A 27,970-nucleotide genomic window follows, 5' to 3' on the forward strand; every position below is an offset into this window, starting at 1 on the left:
ATCTTTTTGGACTCCTTGAAATATAGTATAAACATCCTGGACGAACTCTTCAATACAGGACGGAATTTTTTTCTAGCCTCAGATGCACACAAATGCAATGAATGATATATGCATCCAATAACGAAAATGTTTGTATTTATTTTTTCTTTCATTTTGGCTTGGACGCCTCCAAACTCCCCCATCATTACAGAGGCATTGTCTGGAGCAAAACCTATTACATTGTCCAGGTTAATATTAAAATTATTTAAAACATTTAGTATGGCAGAAGTGAAGCCATCAACAGTACAGTCTTCCACTTCTACTAGAGTTAATAATGAATCCATTACACTATAAGATGTTTTGTCTAAATACTTGAAGCTTTGCTATTAGAACTTGTAACAAGAAAGAAGAAGATTTTCTGTTGGAGTGAATGCACAGAGAGTGATAAACTCCAAACAGACGTAGGAAAAAGAAGACCTACTTAATGTAGCCAAAGGAACAAAAATGGATGGCTTCTACGTTGAAGAAGCCGAAGTAACTAGAATACTACTTTGCAGTAGTACTAGTATGGAACTATGCAAATGAAAACAGTATACTTGATAGAGAAAGGGGATGAAAAAATTATGAATAGATAAATGTAACTTGAATGGCTAGCTAAATATGCAAGAGAATGGCCACTTGACACTCAAGGAAGGATTCTGCCAATTTGCACGCCTATTTTTGACCAGACAATAAATTAAAGGAAATGATAATGATGGCTAGAAAAGAAGATATTAAGATAATGTTCAGAAGATAGATAGAGTAAATATAATAATATAATGAAAATAGAATAAATTTTTGGGCGCCAGAAGAAGGCTAACTAGGTTAACACTCTTCCAGGTATTCTACGCTGCTATAGAGTATATTAAATTTGTAGTACAAGTATATTAAATGTATAAATTTAAAGAATTAAAAAAAATTCACAATAAATGTATATATTTATTAAATATAACTACTAGATATTCACAATCTCTGAGTTAAAACAAGTGACTAGTATGTGACTCTAAAATGACAAGAAATGGTAGATACTAGTGAAAGTCATTTACAGATTTATACAATTAAATAATGTAACCATAATGTGAATGAGGTTAGAAAATTTTACAAATGAGTACCTCTAATATAGGAAGTACAAACTACACCTAGATTAGTATGAACCCTTCACCAAATAACACTTGTACGATTGTAATACGTACACCCTAATTGAATACTACCTGATATTAGAACAATGAAAATACCTAATGTATATAATATATATTATACAACTCTCAATGAGTTGACGGGTAACAAGTCCCTAAATGAACCAACTTAGTACTGGATACAAAGATCCTTTTCTGACTAGTGGTTCTAAATACTAACAGCAAGTAAAACTAGTACCTTCCTGAGGGGATGGGTACTAGGGATTTATTCGAATTTAATATAAAAAGTTTAATAGCGAAAGTTAAATAATATTTACCAAAAAATCTAATAAAAATTGAAAATTATGAAGCAAGTTAAATGATTTTAAATTTAGGTGAATTGAACTAATATTATTTTTAAATTAAATGAGGAAACAAGTCTAAAATTAATACAAACCAAGTGAAAAGAACATGTAGGTGGAGAATATTCGAGCTCGAAACTTCTACCAGGAATTATATAAATTTGGGGAACACTACTAACTGTAAGGTATGGCTGTTATATCTAAAATGTACTTAAATTTGTGGAGAAAGAAAAACATATATGTGTAATTAAATTATGAAAGTATGAAATGTCCTGAATATTACTAGAAAAAAAAATATGTCTTTAACTGGTATGAACAAATGTCCCCCAAAACAAACCCCTTTTCACATGTTCCAACAACGATCCTTGGTGTCTGGTACCAAATCCGTGGAACGAAGTTATCACCGAAGTGGTGCAACTGCCCAATAGCTAATGAAACTACCCTCGGAGGGTGCAGGATGATGAATCAATACAAAAACAAATGGGAGACGGTATCCTTTGGCTTGTTCCCTGATTGATCGAACGTTGGAAGTGTCTGCTCTCGGTGTTAGAGAGGGTTTACCATCAGTAATGAGATTTCTCCAGAATGGCTAAAAACAAAAATATTCCCAGTTTATTTCTAATAAAACAGGTTTGAAAGAGCAGTAAGAAGACAAGTTAACGAGGAGGTTTTTAGAAGACTCCAAAAAACCGACCTTTCATTGACCCAAAAAACCTATCTAGCTTGACATTTTAACCATGGGTTGTGATAAGACTTTTAACAAATATGGCCTTGATTCGAATAGACAAGGAGAATTACAATTTACATGTAGAATGTCTTTTTTTTTTATCTTAACAAATAATATATTTGGTTTTTTTTTTCAAAGGAAGTTGTACATGTTTTGTATAAAGAAATAGGTACTGTAAAAATATATGAACATACTAGATATGGGAAAAGAATTATGAAGTCTATGAAGTAAAATTTAATAGGTTTCAGGAAGAACTTTTCAAAACAAAGAAATTTTTTTTTGTCAGAAAAAGTTTCAGAACTGGAAAATTTTTATGAACATAACCACATATTAAGAATATTATTAAAGATCTTTTCTGGATACATTATAGAAACTGCAATATTCTACATAAAACCAATCGATGACTTGATTTAAATTAAATCTATAATGAGAACTATAATTGCCAAAATTATGATACCATCTTAAAAACTATTATAAAAAACATACCGGCGTGAGATCCGTTTTCTTACAGTTCCATTATTCCGTCACTTTAATTCACCCAAAAAAACAAATATAACTTGCAATAGCAATAATTGAACTATGCAACAGGAAATAACTTATTTAATTTACAAAGAAATTCACGCCGCCATCTGCACTCACATGACACTCCCAAGTCAATGGCCTCCCTTCACCGTTCCGACCTCGTGACAGCTGGCGACAGGCGTCAGTACCAACCTCACGAAATATCAATGTGGCCACGATACACACAGTATGACGTCGCTAAGGGAATTTTGTGCGAACGGGTTTTTAATATTATAAGAAAATAATTTTAACAATAATCCAATAAGGTGTTCCCATTAATAATTAATTAGATAAGTGACGGAACGTCACATTCTCCTCCTACTGGGAGAAAAAAAAATTTAATCAAATTTTTTTTTTTTATATCTCTAAATATTAAACTAAAGTAGTAGTAGTGTATTATTTCTCGTCGATTCGCAAGATTACAAATAACTACAAACCATGCCTCAGGAGAAAGCAGGATGGTCACTGCAGCAGATATCATGAACCGCAACAGATGACTCGAAGTGATATTAAGATATCCTCGGCATTTTGTCTAAAAGCCAAAGATAAACTAAATAATTTACTAAAGTTCATAATGACAAATAAATGTCGAATGGGCCCTAAATCCAAAATTGAACTATCCAGGGACATCAGCTTTATAAAGTGTATATCCAAGGACGAACAACCAGGCAAAGGTGTGAGCCTATTCGTACAATAACGCAAGTAAATATACTAAAGTAAGACCAAAGAAATCAATAACTAAAATAAGTGAAGAATCGAACACTTAATCCAAAACTGAACTAACAATGGACACCAGATTCGTACTAGCATATCCAGAGAAGGACAATCAGGAAGATTTATGGAACGATTCTCACCAATATCAAATAATACAAATAATAAACATACCAAAGGTATCCAAACTCATTAACCAAAATAAATGTGGAACCGGACACTCAAAGACATCCAAAGTCGGACTATCAGTGGACACCAGATTCATAAAAGCATATCCAAAGAAGAACGACCAGGAAGATTTATTGACCAATTCACACCAATACTAAATCATAGAAATAAATTAGGTCTACGTACACCCACATCCGGTAACACGAACCTATCCAACCGAATAAACAAAATAAGTGAAGAATCGGACACTTAATCCAAAATCGGACTATCAATGGACACCAGATTTATAAGAGCATATCCAAAGAAGAACGATCAGAAAGATTTTTGGACCAATTCTCACTAATACTAAATGAACTAAAATTGGTTCATGCTGGTATTCACACTAATTATAGCATCTTGCTACAACAGGGGTATTAGAATAACCAAACATAGGTAAAGAACCAATTGTAATAATAAAATCTAAATAGAGAACTTACAAGTTCTATGACACCATGATACATGATAGAAAGAAAAAAAAATATGTTGAGAACGTGCAACCAATTTTAAATAAAACTGTAGATTCATGGGTTCTCGCATACATAGAATTATCCAGGAAATATTCCTGAATCTAAACAACAACTGATGCCTAAGGAAAGAAGTGGGAAAATACTAAAAAAAATTAATCATTTGTCTAAACACCCCAAACACCAAATTAACGAACTACTATGTATAGGGATAGTCAACAACAAAACATACTATGAAGTACGAGACATAATATAAACTAAATACTTCCCTATCAAATGGTAAACATGTAACTGGAATAATTAGACTAATTACACAAGGATGTGATGACGAATAGACGTCTGCGTACTCTGCCATGAAGACATAGGTTACGAAATCGGATAGCAGTGATCAGTTGCTGAATTTCGAACCCACGTATTCACTATCTAGAATTAACAGAGTATTGGCAGACTAGTTCAGAAGAAGAAATCCATACACACATCAAAATTCCAAACTAATTCCAGAATCATATTGTCTAGGGCATAAAGATATAAATTATTACAAAGTATTCAAGAGATCCGTGACAAATATCAATACAGTAACCAATATCAAATTAAGACCCACAACATCTTTCCTATATGGCAAATCCAATAAGAAGATAATAAAGGATATATTTAAAAGATAGTATGTAATCAAATATCAAAAATAAAACACACAACCTGAGATAAGTAGTGTATAATATCGTTAGTTCCATAGTTCCATAATAAATATCAATATTAAACCAACTTACTTGTATGAGCCTACATATTCAAATATAAATCTATAATAATCAACACCCTTCTATAATAAGGTGTGAGGTGTACACACTAAAAATACAAGTGAAGTTCTTATTAAATAGATAATCCTACCGACAGGATTAGTTGCTAAATGTTGACTCATGGTAATTAAAGGGCACCATTAATAATACAAAAAAAATGATAAGCTCATACATAAGAGTATTACATAAATTATTAACCTAATGATTCCTAAATTGGAAGTCAGCTAACAACAATGCCAAAAGATAAAATTGCTATGTACCTGCCCTATATGGTGAATACAACATTAGACTATAATATCAAATAATAATAAGGATTGAGCTAAAGACAAATAGAGGAAGAGGTTAGCTCTAACAACCCTATAAAGTTAATCTTCTTCCGAAGATGACGAATCAACCTCATCCCTGGTGTTATCAGGCAGTAAATCCTTTATGTGAAATTGTCCAATTCGTTTGTTAGTCGAATTGTCCTTCAATTCATACACTAAAGGGGATATTACCTTCACAACCGTACAGGGAATATATTTCTGGCAAAATTTTGCCGAAATAGCATCACCCTTATTAGACTTTACAAAGTTTCGCTTCAACACTCTATCTCCAACGAAGAATCGCAGATCTCTTTTCCTCAAATTATACTGCTGCTGGTTCCTTAAATAGGAAGTTTTTAACTTCTTCCTAATGTCAGAAAAAATTTGAGGTAGAGTCTGGAGATCATCTAAGCGATGAAGGTTATCGGATATCTGAGGGAGATTTGTGGAAGTGTCTGAAATTGCACCAAAATAGTCACCAGATAAAGCAACATTTCTACCAAAATTGAGATATGCCGGAGAACATTGGGTCACCTCATGGACAGATGTCCTTATGGCTTGAGCTATGGAATGGATATATTGATCCCAAGCTCTGTGATCTGGGAATGTATAGGACCTAAGGGCTGTGACGATACTGCGATTCACTCTCTCAGTATGATTGGCTTGAGGATGGTAGGCAGCATTATAAAAGGTCTTCTGAACCTTATATTTAGCTAAAAGATCTTTAAAGGCCTTTGATACAAACTGAGGACCGTTGTCACATGACACAATTTGGGGAACACCATACACCAAAAAGACTTGTTCCTCCAAATATTTCAAAATTGCTGGAGTTGTGGCCTGACGAAGAGGACAAACTAAAGGAAATTTGGTGAAATAATCCACAACTACCAAGCAATAGGTATTACCCTTGTAGCTCCGAGGATACGGTCCAATGAGATCCATTGAGATCATCTGCCAAGGAAAATTAATGTTCCTGAAGGACCCCATAAGTCCAGCTTGTGGTAAATTACTTGGTTTACAAGTAGCACAAACCATGCATTTAGAAATGTACTTTTTAATAGACTTCCGCATGCCAGGCCTATAATATAATTCAGCAATACGGTGATAAGTCTTATAAAACCCAAAATGACCAGCTGTAACTTCATCATGAAACATATGCAGAATATTTTCCCTATTTGGTGTAGGTACAACTATTTTCCACTCCGACATATTGGATAAGGACTCTATAGGACTTAAGATGTGTTTGTACAGTATATTGTTCTCTACCTTAAAATCAGGATAATTTTGTGGGTCTTGAGTGACCCTATCAATCATATTGTGATACCACTCATCAGGAGTTAATGTGGACAAATCTAAAACATTAAGATCATGGACACGGGAAAGAGCATCAGCAACCACTACACCGTTGGCCTTTCGATGAACAATTTTATATGAATAGGCAGCCAGTTTGCGTATCCATCGGGAAAGTCTCTGAGATGGGTTTTTCATACTATGAAGCCATACCAAGGAACTATGGTCCGTAATTATAGTGAAATTACGACCCTCTAAATAATAACGGAATGCTTCTAACCCATGTATGATAGCTAAGAGTTCTTTCTCCGTGGTGGAATAGTTTTTCTGGGCCTTATTTAATTTCTTACTCGTGTAGGCTATGGGATGTTCAGAGCCATCTTTCAACTGAAACAACACGCCACCAGAAGCAGTATTAGAGCAATCAGTCATCAAATAAAAATGCTCGTTAAAATTAGGTGACATCATAACCGGTGCGCTAGTTAAAGCCTCTTTAACGCGCCTAAAAGCTTCATCGGCCTCAGGAGTCCAAGTAATGGTCTGCCCTTTTTTCCTGTTCTTCAGAAGATCAGTAAGGGGTGACAACAAGGTAGAGTACGAAGGTACAAACCGGCGATAATATCCACACATTCCCAATATCCTACGGACTTGGGTGGTGGTCTTAGGTATAGGGAAATTCTTAATAGCAACTATTTTCTCAGGATCAGTCCTTAGACCCTGATTATCAACAACATAACCCAAAAACTTAGGACTAGGGCGACAAAACTGACACTTATCCAAATTAATCGTTAAATTAGCTTCCTTAAGACGTAAAAACAACTTATCTAAAATTTCCATATGAAGGGAAAAATCAGGGGTGACAACCAAAATATCGTCCAAATAATAGAAAACATAGGGCTCTAACTGTGGACCAATGACTAAATCCATCAGACGACACATTGTCTGGGGAGCAGAAACAAGACCGAAAGGCATGGTGACAAACTGGAACAGTCCTTTACCACTGACAGCAAAAGCAGTATACTTCTTGCTCTCTTCACTCAGTGGGATCTGTAAGAAGGCCTTAGACAAATCAATCGAAGAGATATATTTGGCATTCTGAAGTTTGCTCAAAATCACGTCGATTCGGGGAATTGGATAAGCATCCCTGTTAGTGGTGATACTGTTTAGTTTTCGACCATCAAAGCAGATCCTGAAGAATCCATCCTTCTTCTTTGTTAACCAGAGTGGGGAACAATAGGACGACGTTGAATGTTCTATGATATTTAAAGCAAGCATCGAATCTACTTCTTTTTCTAAATCTGCCTGCCAGGCTTGAGGTATGGGATACTGATATAATCTGAAGGGAGTAGGATTTCCCACCTCAATAGTGTGAGATATTAATGAAGTACGACCTAGTTTGTCATTTGAAGAAATAGTAGTAAACTGAGAGATCATATTCTCCAATTGCCTTTGTTCAGCACTAGATAAACTGGAAAAATCATGAATAGCACTAAGAGTAGACAGATTGAATTCAGATATGGAAAAAGAAAAATCAGAACAACTTAAGGTGCTATTAAATGCATTGAAGAAGTCCATACCTAAAATTATAGAATTCTGTACAGAAGGAATAACATAAAATGTAATTTGCCTACATAAGTTTGCCACTGTGATTTCAATTTGGAGTTTGCCTGTAATAGACTGAACTGTACCATCTGCTGTAGATACTTGCAAGGATGAAATGGGCATAATGGGAATATTAGCAATTTTCAATAAATTTAATGAATGTGCCCCTATCAAAGAAATATTAGAGCCACTATCTAATAAAGCTAAACACGGTTGTCCTAAAATTTGTATAGGTAGATACGGCCTATTATCATTTTGTTTCCTAACCAATAGAGAATTAATATCTAAGTCTAAAGTATTTGGTTGGCTACAACCGTTATATGGAACTACTTCACTATCAAAATTATTATTATGCTTAACACTACTAATTAAAGAAGAATTTGTGGATTTGTAATCATGTGAACCCTGCGAATTCAACGTATCCTGACAAAAAGTTAATTTCTGGACTGATTTTGATTTGTGGTGTGTGCTTGTTTCTTGAACGGTACTCTCTTCCCTTTCCGACTGGAAGATGGGTTTGAGTTGCTGGGTGTGCTTGGGCCGACGGTCTCGTTGTCTGATGGAGTTTGATTCCCTGATTGGGAGGTGGACGGAGAAACGCTCAGGGGACGGAACTCCGACATTTCGTTTCCCGAACACTTAGAACAGTTCCTTTTAAGGGTGTTCTCTAGGCCACAACCATGGCAGAAAATACGGGTTTGAGGAATCCTACAATTGTAAAACGGGTGGCCAACCTGACCACAATTCCAGCAGACAACAGAAACATTATGTTCATGACCCTTATTTTGCCAAGAACGTTGCCTAAAGGAAGTTGGCTGAGAAGAAGAATTAGAAGAGGATCTAGATGTGGATGGAGGTTGAGAAGACCAGGATAACGTTTCCTCCAAACGTTTGCACTTTACAGTGAGGTCATCAATGTTCTGAATGTCCATCAGAGCTAATTGTTGATGGTAAAAGGGTAATAGACACTTAAGGATAATTTTAATTTTAGATAAATCTGACAAAGGAGTGTCTAGACGACTACACATACCTAATATAGTATTAATAAACATAGTAACAGATTCCCCAGGTTTCTGCTTATGATTTTTAATTTGATCTAGTAAATCGTCCTGGAATGAGTAAGGAAGAAAATCTGACTTCAACCTTTTAATCAGATCCAACCAACAAGAAAAACTACCCCTATTATTCATAAACCATGTAAAAGCTGGACCGGTGAACAGTTCAGCAGAAGCAGCAAACAAATCCTCTTCAGAGACACCTCTAGACACACGAAGACATTCAACCCTTTCTAAAAACGACATTACATCAGTGTGCTGTTTTTCACCAGAAAATGAAATACCCCATTTGTGTACTTGCACAGGTTTGGGGTAGGTGAAGCTAGATACGTTGACGGGAGCATTAGGAGTAGAGGTAGCTACGGGGTTAACTCTAGAATCAAGTTCACCCTCTAGGGTTAATATTCTAAGAGAAACAGACTTCTTAAAAGGTTCCTGTTCTTCAGTAGCACAGTGTAACAAGTGTACACGGCCAAAAATATGGGCTAAACGAGATGTTAATCGCGCGTATTCTGCATCATTTACAGTTCCCCGAAACTTCTCGATTTTTTTAGACAAGCTGTCTAATGTTTCAGAGATTCCTTTCTGTTGTTCCTCAAAAGGAATATGTGCAGCTGAAATTTGGAGAAAACTCCTATTGCCTGCTTCTTGTTTTAAAGCACCCCGCAGAAGATTGCGTTTTCTATCGACTGTTGCCGACTCCTCTGGTACTACGTCCCTAATATTCAACTCATAGTCCAATTCGTCCACCAGAAGATGTTCCACTTTAAAAGCACACATGATGATAACAAAATTATTGACAAACAGTCCAAAGATCAGAAGTATGAAATATAACTAAGTTTGCACGCAGAATATATAAGTACTGAGAAAAGATTAGCAACACACCAACAAAATCAAAACGGCCAGCAAATATATATTATCAGGTATATAAGCGAATAAATAAATAAGATCAAGTAAATAAATAAATGATCCAGTAAATAAAGTATACTTAAGAAAATCTAGTACCTAAATACTGGAAATAAATTTTTAGTTATATGTAACTTACTACCACTCTAGAAAAAAAATATATATGATCAACGCTTAAGTGTACCTCCAAATATACCACTATTGGATGGAGGAATAAAATATATGTTGTATGTAATATAAGTAATAGCAATATTAAATATAAGTTCCCAATAAAATACAAAATCTAATCTAGAATGTGAGTTGCACAATCATAAACTATAATGAGGTCTCAAAATATGGAAAAAAAATAAATAAATACAGCGTATAAGAATACCTGATAAATATCAGAAAATATTAACGATAAAATAAATAAGTAATAAAATGAGTATAGATATACCAACGGAAATAACAAAGAAACTTCAGATAAAAGAAAAGAAATGACCTAAATGAATACTGTCTTAGACCAAAAATAAGGCACCACGTTGGGAAGCCGATGTAACAAGAAAGAAGAAGATTTTCTATTGGAGTGAATGCACAGAGAGTGATAAACTCCAAACAGACGTAGGAAAAAGAAGACCTACTTAATGGATGGCTTCTACGTTGAAGAAGCCGAAGTAACTAGAATACTACTTTGCAGTAGTACTAGTATGGAACTATGCAAATGAAAACAGTATACTTGATAGAGAAAGGGGATGAAAAAATTATGAATAGATAAATGTAACTTGAATGGCTAGCTAAATATGCAAGAGAATGGCCACTTGACACTCAAGGAAGGATTCTGCCAATTTGCACGCCTATTTTTGACCAGACAATAAATTAAAGGAAATGATAATGATGGCTAGAAAAGAAGATATTAAGATAATGTTCAGAAGATAGATAGAGTAAATATAATAATATAATGAAAATAGAATAAATTTTTGGGCGCCAGAAGAAGGCTAACTAGGTTAACACTCTTCCAGGTATTCTACGCTGCTATAGAGTATATTAAATTTGTAGTACAAGTATATTAAATGTATAAATTTAAAGAATTAAAAAAAATTCACAATAAATGTATATATTTATTAAATATAACTACTAGATATTCACAATCTCTGAGTTAAAACAAGTGACTAGTATGTGACTCTAAAATGACAAGAAATGGTAGATACTAGTGAAAGTCATTTACAGATTTATACAATTAAATAATGTAACCATAATGTGAATGAGGTTAGAAAATTTTACAAATGAGTACATCTAATATAGGAAGTACAAACTACACCTAGATTAGTATGAACCCTTCACCAAATAACACTTGTACGATTGTAATACGTACACCCTAATTGAATACTACCTGATATTAGAACAATGAAAATACCTAATGTATATAATATATATTATACAACTCTCAATGAGTTGACGGGTAACAAGTCCCTAAATGAACCAACTTAGTACTGGATACAAAGATCCTTTTCTGACTAGTGGTTCTAAATACTAACAGCAAGTAAAACTAGTACCTTCCTGAGGGGATGGGTACTAGGGATTTATTCGAATTTTATATAAAAAGTTTAATAGCGAAAGTTAAATAATATTTACCAAAAAATCTAATAAAAATTGAAAATTATGAAGCAAGTTAAATGATTTTAAATTTAGGTGAATTGAACTAATATTATTTTTAAATTAAATGAGGAAACAAGTCTAAAATTAATACAAACCAAGTGAAAAGAACATGTAGGTGGAGAATATTCGAGCTCGAAACTTCTACCAGGAATTATATAAATTTGGGGAACACTACTAACTGTAAGGTATGGCTGTTATATCTAAAATGTACTTAAATTTGTGGAGAAAGAAAAACATATATGTGTAATTAAATTATGAAAGTATGAAATGTCCTGAATATTACTAGAAAAAAAAATATGTCTTTAACTGGTATGAACAAATGTCCCCCAAAACAAACCCCTTTTCACATGTTCCAACAACGATCCTTGGTGTCTGGTACCAAATCCGTGGAACGAAGTTATCACCGAAGTGGTGCAACTGCCCAATAGCTAATGAAACTACCCTCGGAGGGTGCAGGATGATGAATCAATACAAAAACAAATGGGAGACGGTATCCTTTGGCTGGTTCCCTGATTGATCGAACGTTGGAAGTGTCTGCTCTCGGTGTTAGAGAGGGTTTACCATCAGTAATGAGATTTCTCCAGAATGGCTAAAAACAAAAATATTCCCAGTTTATTTCTAATAAAACAGGTTTGAAAGAGCAGTAAGAAGACAAGTTAACGAGGAGGTTTTTAGAAGACTCCAAAAAACCGACCTTTCATTGACCCAAAAAACCTATCTAGCTTGACATTTTAACCATGGGTTGTGATAAGACTTTTAACAAATATGGCCTTGATTCGAATAGACAAGGAGAATTACAATTTACATGTAGAATGTCTTTTTTTTTTATCTTAACAAATAATATATTTGGTTTTTTTTTTCAAAGGAAGTTGTACATGTTTTGTATAAAGAAATAGGTACTGTAAAAATATATGAACATACTAGATATGGGAAAAGAATTATGAAGTCTATGAAGTAAAATTTAATAGGTTTCAGGAAGAACTTTTCAAAACAAAGAAATTTTTTTTTGTCAGAAAAAGTTTCAGAACTGGAAAATTTTGATGAACATAACCACATATTAAGAATATTATTAAAGATCTTTTCTGGATACATTATAGAAACTGCAATATTCTACATAAAACCAATCGATGACTTGATTTAAATTAAATCTATAATGAGAACTATAATTGCCAAAATTATGATACCATCTTAAAAACTATTATAAAAAACATACCGGCGTGAGATCCGTTTTCTTACAGTTCCATGATTCCGTCACTTTAATTCACCCAAAAAAACAAATATAACTTGCAATAGCAATAATTGAACTATGCAACAGGAAATAACTTATTTAATTTACAAAGAAATTCACGCCGCCATCTGCACTCACATAACACTCCCAAGTCAATGGCCTCCCTTCACCGTTCCGACCTCGTGACAGCTGGCGACAGGCGTCAGTACCAACCTCACGAAATATCAATGTGGCCACGATACACCCAGTATGACGTCGCTAAGGGAATTTTGTGCGAACGGGTTTTTAATATTATAAGAAAATAATTTTAACAATAATCCAATAAGGTGTTCCCATTAATAATTAATTAGATAAGTGACGGAACGTCACAAACTGATCGTGCTTCTCTTTTCAACATAAGGAATCATGTTTGTTGGTTTTGTTCTACCACAAGCCAATGATTTAATTATTATAGAATCCGGCACCCTCGACTCTAACAATTTTGGTACGTCATCCATAAGTAACATTGGACTGTTATGCTTTACGACAAGACCCATAACTAATTACCATTCTGCTTTTTTAACGGAAGTTAATAAAGCATGTTGTTAATTTTTTTGTAATAGGTTTTCTATATTGCCAGTACTTGTGACTAGGGATGGCAAAAACAAATTGTACATCGATATATTGTATCATATAATACATCGAATGAAGATATCGATATACGATATATATCAGAGAAAAAATATCGATAGGTGCGATATATCGATATATTCTTATATAATTAAATAAAATAAAAGAATTACTAAAATAAACTATTAAAACAGTAAATTATACAAAATAATAAACAAAAGGATGAGGTTTTCTTCAAAATTTAAAAGTAAAGATGCACTTACATATAAAATCCTTTAATATTTTTAATACATACAGAGTATCAGTAAAGAAGAACATACAGTATCAATACAGAATTTTTAAAACTATTATATTAAAAATTACTTAAATTACAATTATATGTATGTTTATATAAATTTATGTCTTATGTATGTATTTATGAATATATATATTCAAAATAAATTTAATTCTTGTGGCAGTGAATTCAAAAATATTAATTTTGACAACCGTTTGCCTGCTAAGTGGTTCCTTGTTTTGGTAGCAGTTGCTCCTTCCAACACCAGTAATATTGACATCTTGAGTTTTAGGGTTTTTGTCAATACAATACAATTATTTTAAAACTTTATAGAACGACCTGACAAATGGTAAATTTGAGATCGTTTTATTAGGGTTTACATAGCCTGTCCTCTTGAAAAACATTGTTAAAAGTTAAAAAATATGGTATATACTACCTGCACCTTGGACAACAAGTTAAGGGCAAGGGTGGGTATACAACATTCAAATAAAATAATACTGGTCGAAAATCTTGATTATGATATTTCTATAGTGTAGTAGAGTAGAATATTTCTTTAGTACCTATAATATACTAAGCGTCTCAAAAAAATAAGGATATGATTTATATTATAAGATTTTATTATAATTTTATGTCTTGCCAATATGGCATATTAATCTTGTGTGGGCGATATATTGAATCTCAAATATCGATATATTTTCCGATAAATCGAAAGTTGAATATCGATATAAAAATATCGATAAAATTTTAAAATATATCGATAAATTCAATTTATCGATACATCGTTGCCATCCCTACTTGTGACTTGCCTTGATAATTGCTTGTGTCGGGAATTTTGTTGATGTTTCTCTAAATGTGTTTTACCTCCTTCGATTGACTCATTGCAGACCTTGCAAATTTTCTAGCCATTGGGTTCTATTTAAGCCAAGAAAATTGTGCCAACCATGAATCCCTAAACTTCCTTACATAGGTGTTTTTTTATTTTTCTAAAATGAATAAAGCTTTTCGTGATTTTGGACCACCGTGCGGCGAGTGCATGGGCTGAACGTAGGTAAAATACAGTTTTATGTTGTATAATTTTTGGGATTACTCCAAACCATGTCGCGGGCCAGAATGAATAGCCCGGTGGGTCCGAATGAATAGTCCGGCGGGACGGTGTTGGCCGCTGCCGTACTTTGCTCATCACTGGTTTATTTTATTTTACACCGTTTAATATTCAGAGCCCAATTTTTGACTTTTTTCTCGTTTAATCACACCTTTTACGTCAAAGTGACGTTACCAGTGGTGGGCCCAGAATAGGTTAATTAAATTTAAAAAATCAAAATAAAATATATTTTACAAAATTAACAAAATGGCAATTATAGAAAAAAGTTTTTTGGATAAAATTGATTTAAATTTATTGAGTTTGGCAATTGGTCTTGGCTCTGCGCGTCGTTCAAATGCCTACAGACATGTTGGGTGCGTTTAATAGTTTTTATTTTATTTTTCAATACATAATTATAATTTACAATAGGCAATTCTTCACGTGCCATCTCGGCGACGGAGGTTGGCAATCATCATGGCTATTCTGATCTTATATGCTGCTGCTCTGAATAGTTCGGTTGATGTGCATCCGTACCGTTCCCTCAAGTTACGCAACCACGAGATTCGTCTCCTTTCTACACTTCTCTTGCCCTGGATTTTCCCCTGTATAATCAACTGAGTATGTTGTATCTCATTACGCATAACATGCCCCAGGTACTGCAGCTTTCGTGTCTTGATGGTTTCCAATATTTCCAGTCTTTTGTTGACTCTTCTCATGACTTCGTTGTTTGTTATATGGTCCATGATATCTTCAGGATTCTTCTATACACCCACAGTTCAAATGCTTCCAACTTTTTAGTAGTCGATGCGTTAAGTGTCCATGCTTCTATCCCGTAAAGCAGTCGAGAAAATATAACACTTGCCAGTCTATCTCTCCAGTCTAATTTCAGTTCTCTTGCACAAAGTATTCTCATTTTATTGAAGTTTCTTCTAGCATTCTCTATTCCAACTTTGATTTCTTTGGAGTACTCGTTTATGTGATTTATTATTGTGCCAAGATAGTTGTAGTTTTCTACTTGTTCTAAAGTTTTACCTTTAATTGCCAGGCTTTCATCATTATTTTATAAAATCGATCTCGTTTTCCGTGAAAACTGCGTTTGGTAGATTTTTGTGATCGAGTCCCTCTTTAAGGTCCAGCAGTCATCAGCCATCATTCTTATATCCCCTTTTCCTTGGTACCGTCTCTCCATCTCCTTTATACTTGATGAAACCTCTCTCCCTGCTCCTCGCTGACAGCTCCAAGATTTTTGGGAAAATAGTCGACGTGGGAATCCAGAAAATGAAGTTTGACGCTCATATTGCATCCCAGATTGTTATAATCTTTCACCATGCTTTCTACAATTTCTTTGTAGTTTGGAGACTTGTTATTTCCAAGGAAACCGTCTATGACTTCTACGAAAGAACTCCATGCTTCATATTCATCCTGGGTCATTGTATTCTGGAACAATCTGTCCGATTTTAAGGCTCGAATTTGAGGGCCTACAAAAATTCTTTTTTTAAGTTTAGCTTCAGAAAGTGCAGGAAATTTGTCGCACAGGTACGAGTATTTAAAGCAGTCACGAGTATTTAAAGCAGTCACCTTGTTTATATAAAGCTTTGACCGCCTTTTTGTTACCCCTGTATTGGTTACTTACCTCTTTTTTATTTGGTCTGTCCATTTTAAGACGTAGTAATTACACCTGGAATCTGGAACAAGAGACAATTACAAGCTACAATGAATAAATATATCTAGGAATAAAACTAATTAGTACAGGACGAAATGAACAAAATATTAAAGACAGGATAGTAAAGGGAAAACATTTGATAGGAGCCCTGAATTCGGTACTGTGGCAAAAAAATATAAGAACAGAAAATAAAAAACTAATTTACAACACAATATTTAAACCAGTATTAGCCTATGGAGCTGAAGTCTTTCAATTAACCAACAAGTACAAAGATAAATTACACAGGCCTACATTTTTTTTCATGAAAAAGTGTTTTAAGTTTAATAGGTGTCTTATAGTAAATGGGGTGTGCTGATCACGAATGTGTACTTAGTTTTTTTCCAGCACGTCAGGTTTTGAAGAAAAGTGTGTTTGAAAATTTTCATAGAAACTGCCAAAAATACTGAGAAAATATTTATTAAAACTTTATATAATACAAAATATCACTGCAAAATTGCGTTGTTTATAATAAAAACAATGCAGTTTATTTTTTTTATAAAGTCGTTCTAGTTTTCCGTGAAAACTGCGTTTGGTAGTTTTCTTTTTATGGATTTTTGTGATCGAGTCCCTCTTTAAGGTCCAGCAGTAATCAGCCATCATTCTTATATCCCATCTTCTTTGGTACCGTCTCTCCATCTCCTTTATATCTTGATGGAACCTCTCCCCCTGCTCCTCGCTGACAGCTCCAAGATTTTCGGGAAAATAGTCGACGTGGGAATCCAGAAAATGAAGTTTGACGCTCATATTGCATCCCAGATTTTTATAATTTTTGACCATGTTTTCTACAATTTCTTTATAGTTTGGAGACTTGTTATTTCCAAGGAAACCGTTTATGACTTCTACGAAAGAACTTCATGCTTCAGATTCATCTTGGGTCATTGTATTCAGGAACAATCTGTCCGATTTTAAGGCTCGAATTTGAGGGCCTACAAAAATTCCTTCTCCAAGTTTAGCTTCAGAAAGTGCAGGAAATTTGTCGCACAGGTATTTAAAGCAGTCACCTTGTTTATCTAAAATTTTGACCGCCTTTTTGTTACACCCTGTATTGGTTACTTACCTCTTTTTTATTTGGTGTGCCCATATTTTAATATGTAGTAATTACACCTGGAATCTGGAACAAGAGACAATTACAAGCTGCAATGAATAAATATATCTAGGAATAAAACTAACTAGTACAGGACGAAATTAAGAAAATATTCAAGAAAGGATAGTAAAGGGAAAACAGGTGATAGGAGCCCTGAATTTGGTACTGTGGCAAAAAAATATAATAACAGAAAATAAAAAACTAATTTACAACACAATATTTAAACCAGTGTTAACCTATGGAGCTGAAGTCTGGCAATTAACCAACAAGTACAAAGATAAATTACACAGGCCTACATTTTTTTTTTCATGAAAAAGTGTTTTAAGTTTAATAGGTGTCTTATAGTAAATGGGGTGTGCTGATCACGAATCTGCACTTAGTTTTTTTTCAGCACGTCAGGTTTTGAAGAAAAGTGTGTTGGAAAATTTTGATAGAAACTGCCAAAAATACTGAGAAAATATTTATTAAAACTTTATTTAATACAAAATATCACTGCAAAATTGCGTTATTCATAATAAAAACAATGCAGTATAACTGTCATCTGGGGGTGTAAAAGTGGCTCAAGGTAAAGATGCGAAGCCCACCTCCATGATGCTGTCCATTCCATGTAATAGTTGGAAGTTTGTGCTGTGTCCCAAGTGAGGGGTTCGTACTATAACTTCCCCTCCTTGGATGCCTTTCCGTATCTTTCATTCAGAATTTGTTTAATCTGGCACCCTGAAAGACTAATGGCGTTGTAGGTTGTTGAAATGTGAACGCAGTTTTGTAGTAGAAGAAAGCAGCAGCACAGATACTATAGAACACGAGGCATTTCGCCTATAGGCGGCCAATGGCCGAGGAAGCGGCCGAAGCCACGGCTCGTACGTGAGCGATCGATGAGTAGTAAAATTCAAGAGAGAGTGAATGCACACACACACACACACACGCGCGTTCAACCCAACCTCTAGGAACATGTGAGTAATAGATAGGCGGGGTACTGGGACACTTTGGTAACCTGTCCATCAGGGTCTCGGAATTGGAACGTATAGATGTGATGATATGACCTTGGGTGACCTTGAGTGTGTACAAGAAGTACAAGAAGTGATCAACAATGACCAGAGGGTTGTAAGAACTCATCGCTTATCTCAAGATCTCTTCTTCTTCGTGCCCGAAGAAGTGATCAACAATGACCAGAGGGTTGATTTGACCTTGAGTGTGTACAAGAAGTACAAGAAGTGATCAACAATGACCAGAGGGTTGTAAGAACTCATCGCTTATCTCAAGATCTCTTCTTCTTCGTGCCCGAAGAAGTGATCAACAATGACCAGAGGGTTGATTTGACCTTGAGTGTGTACAAGAAGTACAAGAAGTGATCAACAATGACCAGAGGGTTGTAAGAACTCATCGCTTATCTCAAGATCTCTTCTTCTTCGTGCCCGAAGAAGTGATCAACAATGACCAGAGGGTGTAAGAACGTTGTCACCTGCTTTTACCTGTGTGTCACCTGTATACCTGTATGACGCAAACCTATTGTCACCTGTATACCTGTATGACGCAATAATTGCATGAAGAAGTGATTAACAACAATGACCAGAGGCTTGTAAGAAGTTTTTTCTTCTTCTTTCCCGGGACCACCCTGTACGCTGAGTGCAAAAGTGGTCGCTTATCGCAAGATCTCTTCTTCTTTTCAGTAAAAAAGTATAGGGTGGTCGCCCGGCCTAGCCTAGCCTAGCCTCATCTGTATTCTTGAAACTCAATTGGTGGTAAAATAAAACAATATAAATAGATGAGAACAAATTTCATTTTCAATACATGATTTAAGCAAAAATTTTCTTCTATTCAAATAGAACCAGACATGAAGCTAGTCAAACAACATACCACGCTTGATGTGGAAAACAATTTATTAGAACCAGTTAAAACCACATGTGATAAACATGGCATCTTATTTCCGTCCACAGTTAGATGTATAATAGTTGGTCCTTCAAATTGTGGAAAAACGAATGTGATGATAAATTTGCTTGAGCATTCTAATGGATTGAAATTTGAAAATGTGTATATTTATTCAAAATCATTAATGCAACCTAAATACAAGTATTTAGAAAAGTTGTTAGAACCCATTAAAGGAATAGGACACTATACTTATAGTGGAAGTGCTGATATAATGCACCCGTCTGAAGCTAAGTCAAACTCAATTTTTATTTTTGATGATGTGGCATGTGATAACCAAGATGTGATTAGAGAATATTTCAGCATGTCTAGACATTCTCAAGTGGATCCATTTTATTTGAGTCAGAGTTATGCAAAAATTCCAAAACATCTTATAAGAGACAATGCAAATGTTTTAATTATATTTAAGCAAGACGATTTAAATTTAAAACATATATATAATGATCATGTTGGAACAGATATGACGTTTGATCAATTTAAAGACATGTGTTCAATCTGTTGGAAAACAAATTATGGATTCATCTCAATTTTTAAGGATTGCAACATTGACAATGGACGATACAGAAAAGAATTTGATACATTTATTATGTTATAAAAAACTTAAAAAAATAAAATAAGACTAAGAAAAAATTAGTTGTTTATTGTTTATTTTAGATACATACTACAATACTATTTTTTAAATTTCTTACGAGTACTTTCATCTTCATCGTCATCATCATCATCACTATAAACATCCGTGATTGATAATTTCTTTTTTGGTGGTGCATCTAGTTCCTCTTCATCGAGGATATTGAATTTGTATGAATTCATCAATCGTTCCAAGACGCTCAGTTCTCTTTCATTCTCCACCTTCGTCCGGACATAGCGGACGGGCATCTTATTGAATTTTTTCCGCAATGTTACGGCCCTAGGTGAATAGCTCAGAATGATAAGGATTCGGTCTTCAGACATCCTTATGTCTGTGACACCATAGCTATAAAAAATAATTGTACGTTAATGCTAAGAAAAAAAAAACAAGAATCACATAAAAAAATATATTAAATAAGTATTATAATAAAATTAAAATAGTTGGTGTCTGACATGGTCGACTAGTGGAAACGGTAATTGTCTCCCCCTCTGGACTGGGTAGTCTGCATCTCTGCAAGGTTCAAGATGAAGTATTCTAATTCTTGGTTGTGGAACGTCGTCCCGTGGATGGTAAAAGTGATATTCGCTGATTAGGAGTCGTTTAGCTGCATTTTTGCGCTGCTTCTTCTCAAACTCAACTACACAACTTTGAACTCCCATCTTTCGCTAGTTCTACTTTTGGAATACACATATCAGACTGAATATGCATAGATTTATATAGTAACTGCATTGTACGGGTCAAAAAAAAGGTCAAGTTTAAAGTAAATTTGTTGTTATTCAAAATTGTAACAGGTCAAAAAAAAAACACATCAAATTATACATATAGATTAAGAAATAAGTAAATAAAAAAGTACGTACCTAAATATATGCTTAACAAAAACCATTAGGTCCTCTAATGGTAAATTTTTTTCATCCGTTGTAGTGACAACCAATGTAGTTGGAATTCCGGTCATTTTTAAAACTGAACTTTCAAAACCTTGAAGTAAACTGATAATTTCTACCAGTACACGCAGCTTTAAATACTAAAATATTGATATCATGGAAGGTTAAATGAAAGATTTTTACGCGTAAGCGAAAAAATGTTATTCAACGTGATTTTATTTCAAAGTCACTACGATGCAAAATCAAGTAGTCTGTTTGCAATTTTCAAAGTCAAATTATTGATTATGATGTACTTATTTTTACTGTTTAATTGACGTCAATAAGTAGTTGTTATTCAAACTGCATTTTACAGATTAAAAAATCAAATCTGATGCAATTTAGCTATTTGTAATTTTCAAAATCAAATTATGATCCAAACATCTTGTTTTTAATGAATGATTGACTTACGGGTCAAAATGTTCAAGTCTGATGTAAATAAGTTGTTATCAAACTACAGGTCAAAAAAGGTTAACTCTGATGTAAATAAGTTGTTATCAAACTACAGGTCAAAAAGGTTAACCCTGATGTAAATAAGTTGTTATTATGCAAATTGTATTTTTACAGGTCAAAAAAATATGGCGATTCAACGTGACTTCATTAATGTTATTCAACGTGATTTTATTTCAAAGTCACTACGATGCAAAATCAAGTAGTCTGTTTGCAATTTTCAAAGTCAAATTATTGATTATGATGTACTTATTTTTACTGTTTAATTGACGTCAATAAGTAGTTGTTATTCAAACTGCATTTTACAGATTAAAAAATCAAATCTGATGCAATTTAGCTATTTGTAATTTTCAAAATCAAATTATGATCCAAACATCTTGTTTTTAACGAATGATTGACTTACGGGTCAAAATGTTCAAGTCTGATGTAAATAAGTTGTTATCAAACTACAGGTCAAAAAAGGTTAACTCTGATGTAAATAAGTTGTTATCAAACTACAGGTCAAAAAGGTTAACCCTGATGTAAATAAGTTGTTATTATGCAAATTGTATTTTTACAGGTCAAAAAAATATGGCGATTCAACGTGACTTCATTAATGTTATTCAACGTGATTTTATTTCAAAGTCACTACGATGCAAAATCAAGTAGTCTGTTTGCAATTTTCAAAGTCAAATTATTGATTATGATGTACTTATTTTTACTGTTTAATTGACGTCAATAAGTAGTTGTTATTCAAACTGCATTTTACAGATTAAAAAATCAAGTCTGATGCAATTTAGCTATTTGTAATTTTCAAAGTCAAATTATTAATTAGGATCCAAACATCTTATTTTTTAACAAATGATTGACGTCAATACGTAGTTGTTATGCAAACTGCATTTTTACGGGTCAAAAAATTCAAGTCTGATGTAAATAAGTTGTTATCAAACTACAGGTCAAAAAGGTTAACCCTGATGTATATAAGTTGTTATTATGCAAATTGTATTTTTACAGGTCAAAAAAAGGTCAAGTATGGCGATTCAACGTGACTGCATTTTTAAGGGAGTATGTATAGTCAGCATTAAGTTGAATAGCGTGTTGTAGAAATGCGTCACTGTATTTTTTTTTTCTGAAATGCATAAATACGGAATTTTTGCTGGTGAGTAATATAGAAAAATTAAAACATCATACCATAAAGACATTTATGTATCTTTACTAATATATGCAAGAAAATTTTTTTAGTAGCGTCATGTCTTTGAGTGAGTATAGACATAAAGTTGCACAGTTTCAAGAGAAAGTCATTGAGTTACAAAAAGATATTAAAGTATATCAGGATTTAAGAAAAATTATCAAACAATTAGAGAACCTACATATTAGCGATAGAACATATCCATTAGGACATATTCAACCATGGACGATAACAACACCACCAGCGGAAAACAAAACCATTGCCGTAGGTGATCCACGTTTTTTGGGCACATAAAAACACTCCATTGGCGTGACAGGGGTTTGCATCAGGAGCCAATTTACAAAATGCAAGGTGTATAATCAAATTTGCAGACATCAATAATTGCAGGAAAAACTCCAATAATATTACATTTAGCCTTAAAAAAATCTGCTTTTTGTTCTACTCGAACGTAAATGTAATCGGCTGCATACAATAACTTGGATTCTAGTATTTGATTTATTTTGGAATATTCAAAAAAAATAAGATACATTTTGTCGGTAGAAAATTCAAGTGATTTATATGTATACAACTACTGGTTGGAGAAAGAAATAAATGATTTACATATAAGTTTACATTATAGGATTAAACTAAAACTAGACAAAATCAGAACAACGCCGAGTAAAAACTAAAAGAACGAGCTGTATTTTGTGTTTAGAACTTTGTAGTTATATTAAAAATATTGTTAAGTCTTTATTTCTTTATTAAAAATATATTATTTAGAGTAGAAAGTTTTGTTTTTTCTTTCCTCTCCTAATCATGAATACCAATTTAAAATATTAGCACATGCTTACCTACGTTAGCTTGTGACCTTGGCATGGTAGTTGAAACACGGTAGTCGACAGTATAGTAACACCTATATGATATTGTTTGTTGAATGAGGAATTAGAGGAGGTGTCTCACAGTGTTCAAACAGATATGGAAAAATGCTGTCTTCGGAAAATGTATTGAAAATTAAACAGACTAAACGTAGTTCAATGTAAACCTAATAATAAAAAATCTCTTAATTAATGGAGTAGAGCATCATTTACCTAGTACTAATCCGTTGGCATCCAATGTAAGCCAAATTGTTTAACAGATTTCACCATGTAGTTGTAACATACATCTTGGCCAGTGTGTGGCATTGTGGCTATTTAGCAAGGACAGAGAGTTCACTGATGATGGACTGATAAGTCCGAAAACGTTTTGAACGTAATCCGTTTGGATTTTTAAAAATTTTTAGAATTTTTATTAAATATACCAACTACACTAGGGAGTTTTACTTCATGTTAATTTTATGTATTGAAAATGTTAAGAAATACATGGACATTAAGTTAGTAACTAGATGGTCAGGAAGATATGGGGCAAATTATTATATTTCTCAACCAAATTTTAATAGCTGTACAATTTTTTGGTAAAGACATGGTTCTAATTGAAATAAATCGAATGAAAATTAAGTACTCGACATTTCAAAAACATATCTTTATGAATTTCATTACAAGTACATAAATAAAAAATTTGGAAATACTGCTAAACTATTATATACAGATACAGACAGTTTAATTTATCATTTTTTTTTTGTTGATGATATTTACCAAACATATAAAACAAGATATTCATATGTCTGACACCCCCAGACTATCCAGAAAATAATGAATATAATATTCCTTTAAAAAAAAGTGGTCTCAGATCAAAAATGTACTCATTTAAATTGTATTATAAGGAAGAGGAACGAGCCAAAAGTATTGAAGAGGCTAAGAGGAATCAAAGTTTTAGTCAATATATTGTCAATAACATTGGAGTTGTAAAAAAAGCTAAAGGGATAACATCTGCTGCGCTTAAACATATTACGTTTAATGACTATTATGACTGTTTATTTAACAAAACAATAGTTGAAGTAAAACAAAATGTTATTCAGTCTAAAAACCGGTATTTACGTTGATCATGAAAACATGGAAAAGCATTTTGACAGGGCCTTACTCGAAGATGGAACAACAAGGGTCTATTGGAGATTTGTGAAGACAACAATAACCCAAGATCGTATAATACACAATTATTATCAAATACGCAAAAGAAAACATAGCGATTAATAAATATTTTAATAAAAAACAACAAGCGCGTTTTAATAAATTATTCTTTTTAGACTGATATTCCTAGCAAAGATGAGTTGATACGTATTAGAGATGACGTTTTGTATCACATAGCTACAGCATTGACAAAGGAATACTGGACTGCAGTTAAACACAACACATGGTACAACATTCAAGTTTTTGAATACAATAAATAATAATATAAATAATTGTGTTTTATTTTACCTTTTATTTGCCCAATAATATATTATGTACAGGTTAATAAATAAAAAAAAAACATTTAATTTTTTAAATATTTATTATTAACATTTTTTACAATACTTGTACCAGTAATGAATATTATATACATTGTCCAAGGCACAGCTTAGGTTATCATTGATATGTTGCAAACACTGATGAGATTTGAAAATATTTTTTAACGTTGCATCAGGAAGTAGATCAGGTTCTTCATCCATACAATCAATTCGGTTTTCCATAAATCGTTCCAGAAATTTTTTGGTTTCAGAATTTTTTACTAATATTGTATCATCTAATATATGATCATGTAAAAATTTTGAAATTTCTTCATATTGTATGTGACAATTATAAGAATACCATGATTGCCAGCTTAGACCATGATGTTTAGCACATTGTTGTTCTGTATACTTGGTATATAATTTATTTAACATTTCTTCTTTAATTGGAAGCACAATCATTCTATGAACATGGTGTTCAGTAAAAGTATTTAAAATGGCAATTTCCCTACAGAGAAAAATATCTTCTGTAGGAAAGGAAAAACCTTGAACGTCTACAATAAACATGTTGAGATTTTTTTTAACTTCTAATCACCAGCACCCATTGCTACTTCTTTTAAGTAAGTACCCCCCACCACCCCTACAGTACATCTCTTTTATTTATCCAAGAGTTGTGAGAATCGTCAAAACCTAACCACTTGACAAAAACTTTGTTTCCTTTTTTCTTCAATATTTTTTCTACTAAATAACTATCTTTGTGTTTAACTTTCTGTAATTGCTCCTTATAAAATCCTCCTAGAATTTCTTCACCTCTATAATCTTTTAACAAGTATGTAATAGGGTTCCCAAGTTTTATTTTATAAACAATGAAAATTTCATTAGACCAATTTGGATTGTATTTTTTGTCAAAAACTCCTCGATATTTTGAAATGCGTACATGATCACCGATATGAAATTTTTGACTTTCCAAATCAACCATTTTAATGTGATTGTATACAGTATTCAACAATAATTTTTCATGTTTCTTTTTAACATCAGCCGGTTTCATGCCTATTGTTGTGTGAACTTTGTTGTTGTATTCATTAACAACTTGATGTAAATTATTAATCCATTTGTAGTTACCATTGAAACTAAACTGTTTCCAAATCTTTGATTTAATCGTGTGAATAACTCGCTCAGCAATCGCAGCCTTTTTCTCACTGTATACATTGTAATGATTAATGTTATATTTTTTCAACAATGTTTTCATATATGGATTAAAAAATTCCGTTCCCATATCTGTTTGAAGATTATTTGGTGTTTGTTGTTTAAACACATGCTCCATACATTTAGCTACTTCAACACCTGATTTATTTTTCAGAGGTAAAGCCCATAAAAATTTTGAGAAACAATTTATTACAACCAAGATATATTTGAAATCTCTGTTTGTATTTGAATACTTTTGCATATCAATCAAGTCAGCTTGGAATAAATCATTAAGAGATTTTATAATAATTCTTCGTCTTTTAAAGTTAATTCTTGCAGGTTTGTGTAACTCATTAACAATATCTCTTTTAACAGACATGATATTTATCCTATAATGTTTGCCTCTTTTAGTTCTTCAATAATTGAGATTATTTCGTTTGTATGTCCTGTATGCCCAGCTAACTGTGATGATAGTAATAACCTCAATCTAGCTACAAGCTCCTTTGGATCATCCCAGTGGACGTAATCTATTTTATTGTTGTTTACTTCCATAAGCAGTCCTTTACCTTCTGTTATTGGTGCAATTATTTTTTTATATTTTTTTAATTTACTACCATCTATCTGTTTACTTGATAAATAATGCCTTCTGTGAGCATTCGTAGCTACAACTATTTTTGTATAGTTATTTACGTCTTGATCTGTAAAATTAGCTGGGTGTTTCTTAAACAAAAGCTCATATAATCCAGACGTACCTTTATATCTTTTGTTTTTTAAAAGAACATCAACACCATCTATATTTATTTCAGAATTCCCAATCAGAAGCTTTTCAGATCTTTTATCAAATCTAACTCCATATTTATGATCAAATTCTTTATTTAAAAAATCAGCTTGCATCTCTGTAATATATTTCCTAGGTAATGGATCATACTGATCCAAAAAAAGTGTACGTTTCTGGTTAGCTTCAAACCCAGTTTCAGAGGTTTTATCATTTTTAATCTGTTCTTTTATATCATCCACTTCAATGTTTTCTAATATAGAGTTTTTGATATCACTTGTTTCATCAGTTTCATCATCATCATCATCTACTTCGTTGTCTTCTTCTGTTTCATCAATTTCATCATCCACTTTAATGTTGTCTTCTGTTTCCATAATTTCATCATCCACTTCAATGTTGTCTTCTTTGATGTCATCATCATCATCATTTTTAATGTACCTTAAAGGTTCATATTTGGTTGTTTCATTTTCAGAACCTAAATTTTTATTCAACTTGGTCTCAATATTTTTCAAGTGTTTTGTAATTGGATTAAATAAATCTTCTTGGATTATTTGTCCTTGCTTTAGTTGTCTCAATTTACTTTGAATGTTTTTTCGTTTAGTTATAAGTTGTCTCTTTATATCCTTATTCATTGTAGGGCTCGCAACCTCTGAACAGCTTTGAATCAGGTCTCGATCAGGTCTCGAACAGGTCTTGATCAGGTCTCGAACAGGTCTTGATCAGGTCTCGAACAGGTCTCGAACAGGTCTTGATCAGCTTTGATCAGGTCTCGAACAGGTCTTGATCAGCTTTGATCAGGTCTCGAACAGGTCTTGATCAGCTTTGATCAGGTCTCGAACAGGTCTTGATCAGG

General features: G+C 33.2%; 1 long non-coding RNA gene across 1 annotated transcript; it reads right to left on the minus strand.

The window, feature by feature from the left end:
* Positions 1–937: 937 nt before the first annotated feature.
* Positions 938–13,344, minus strand: LOC126892830 (uncharacterized). The gene is made up of 2 exons (XR_007701016.1): positions 13,160–13,344; positions 938–2,902 (listed from the first exon to the last, which is right to left on the minus strand). It is a non-coding gene; the product is annotated as an uncharacterized LOC126892830 (long non-coding RNA).
* Positions 13,345–27,970: the final 14,626 nt, after the last annotated feature.

This window comes from Diabrotica virgifera, chromosome 9, assembly GCF_917563875.1.
Source record: "Diabrotica virgifera virgifera chromosome 9, PGI_DIABVI_V3a".
NCBI lineage: Eukaryota > Metazoa > Arthropoda > Insecta > Coleoptera > Chrysomelidae > Diabrotica > Diabrotica virgifera.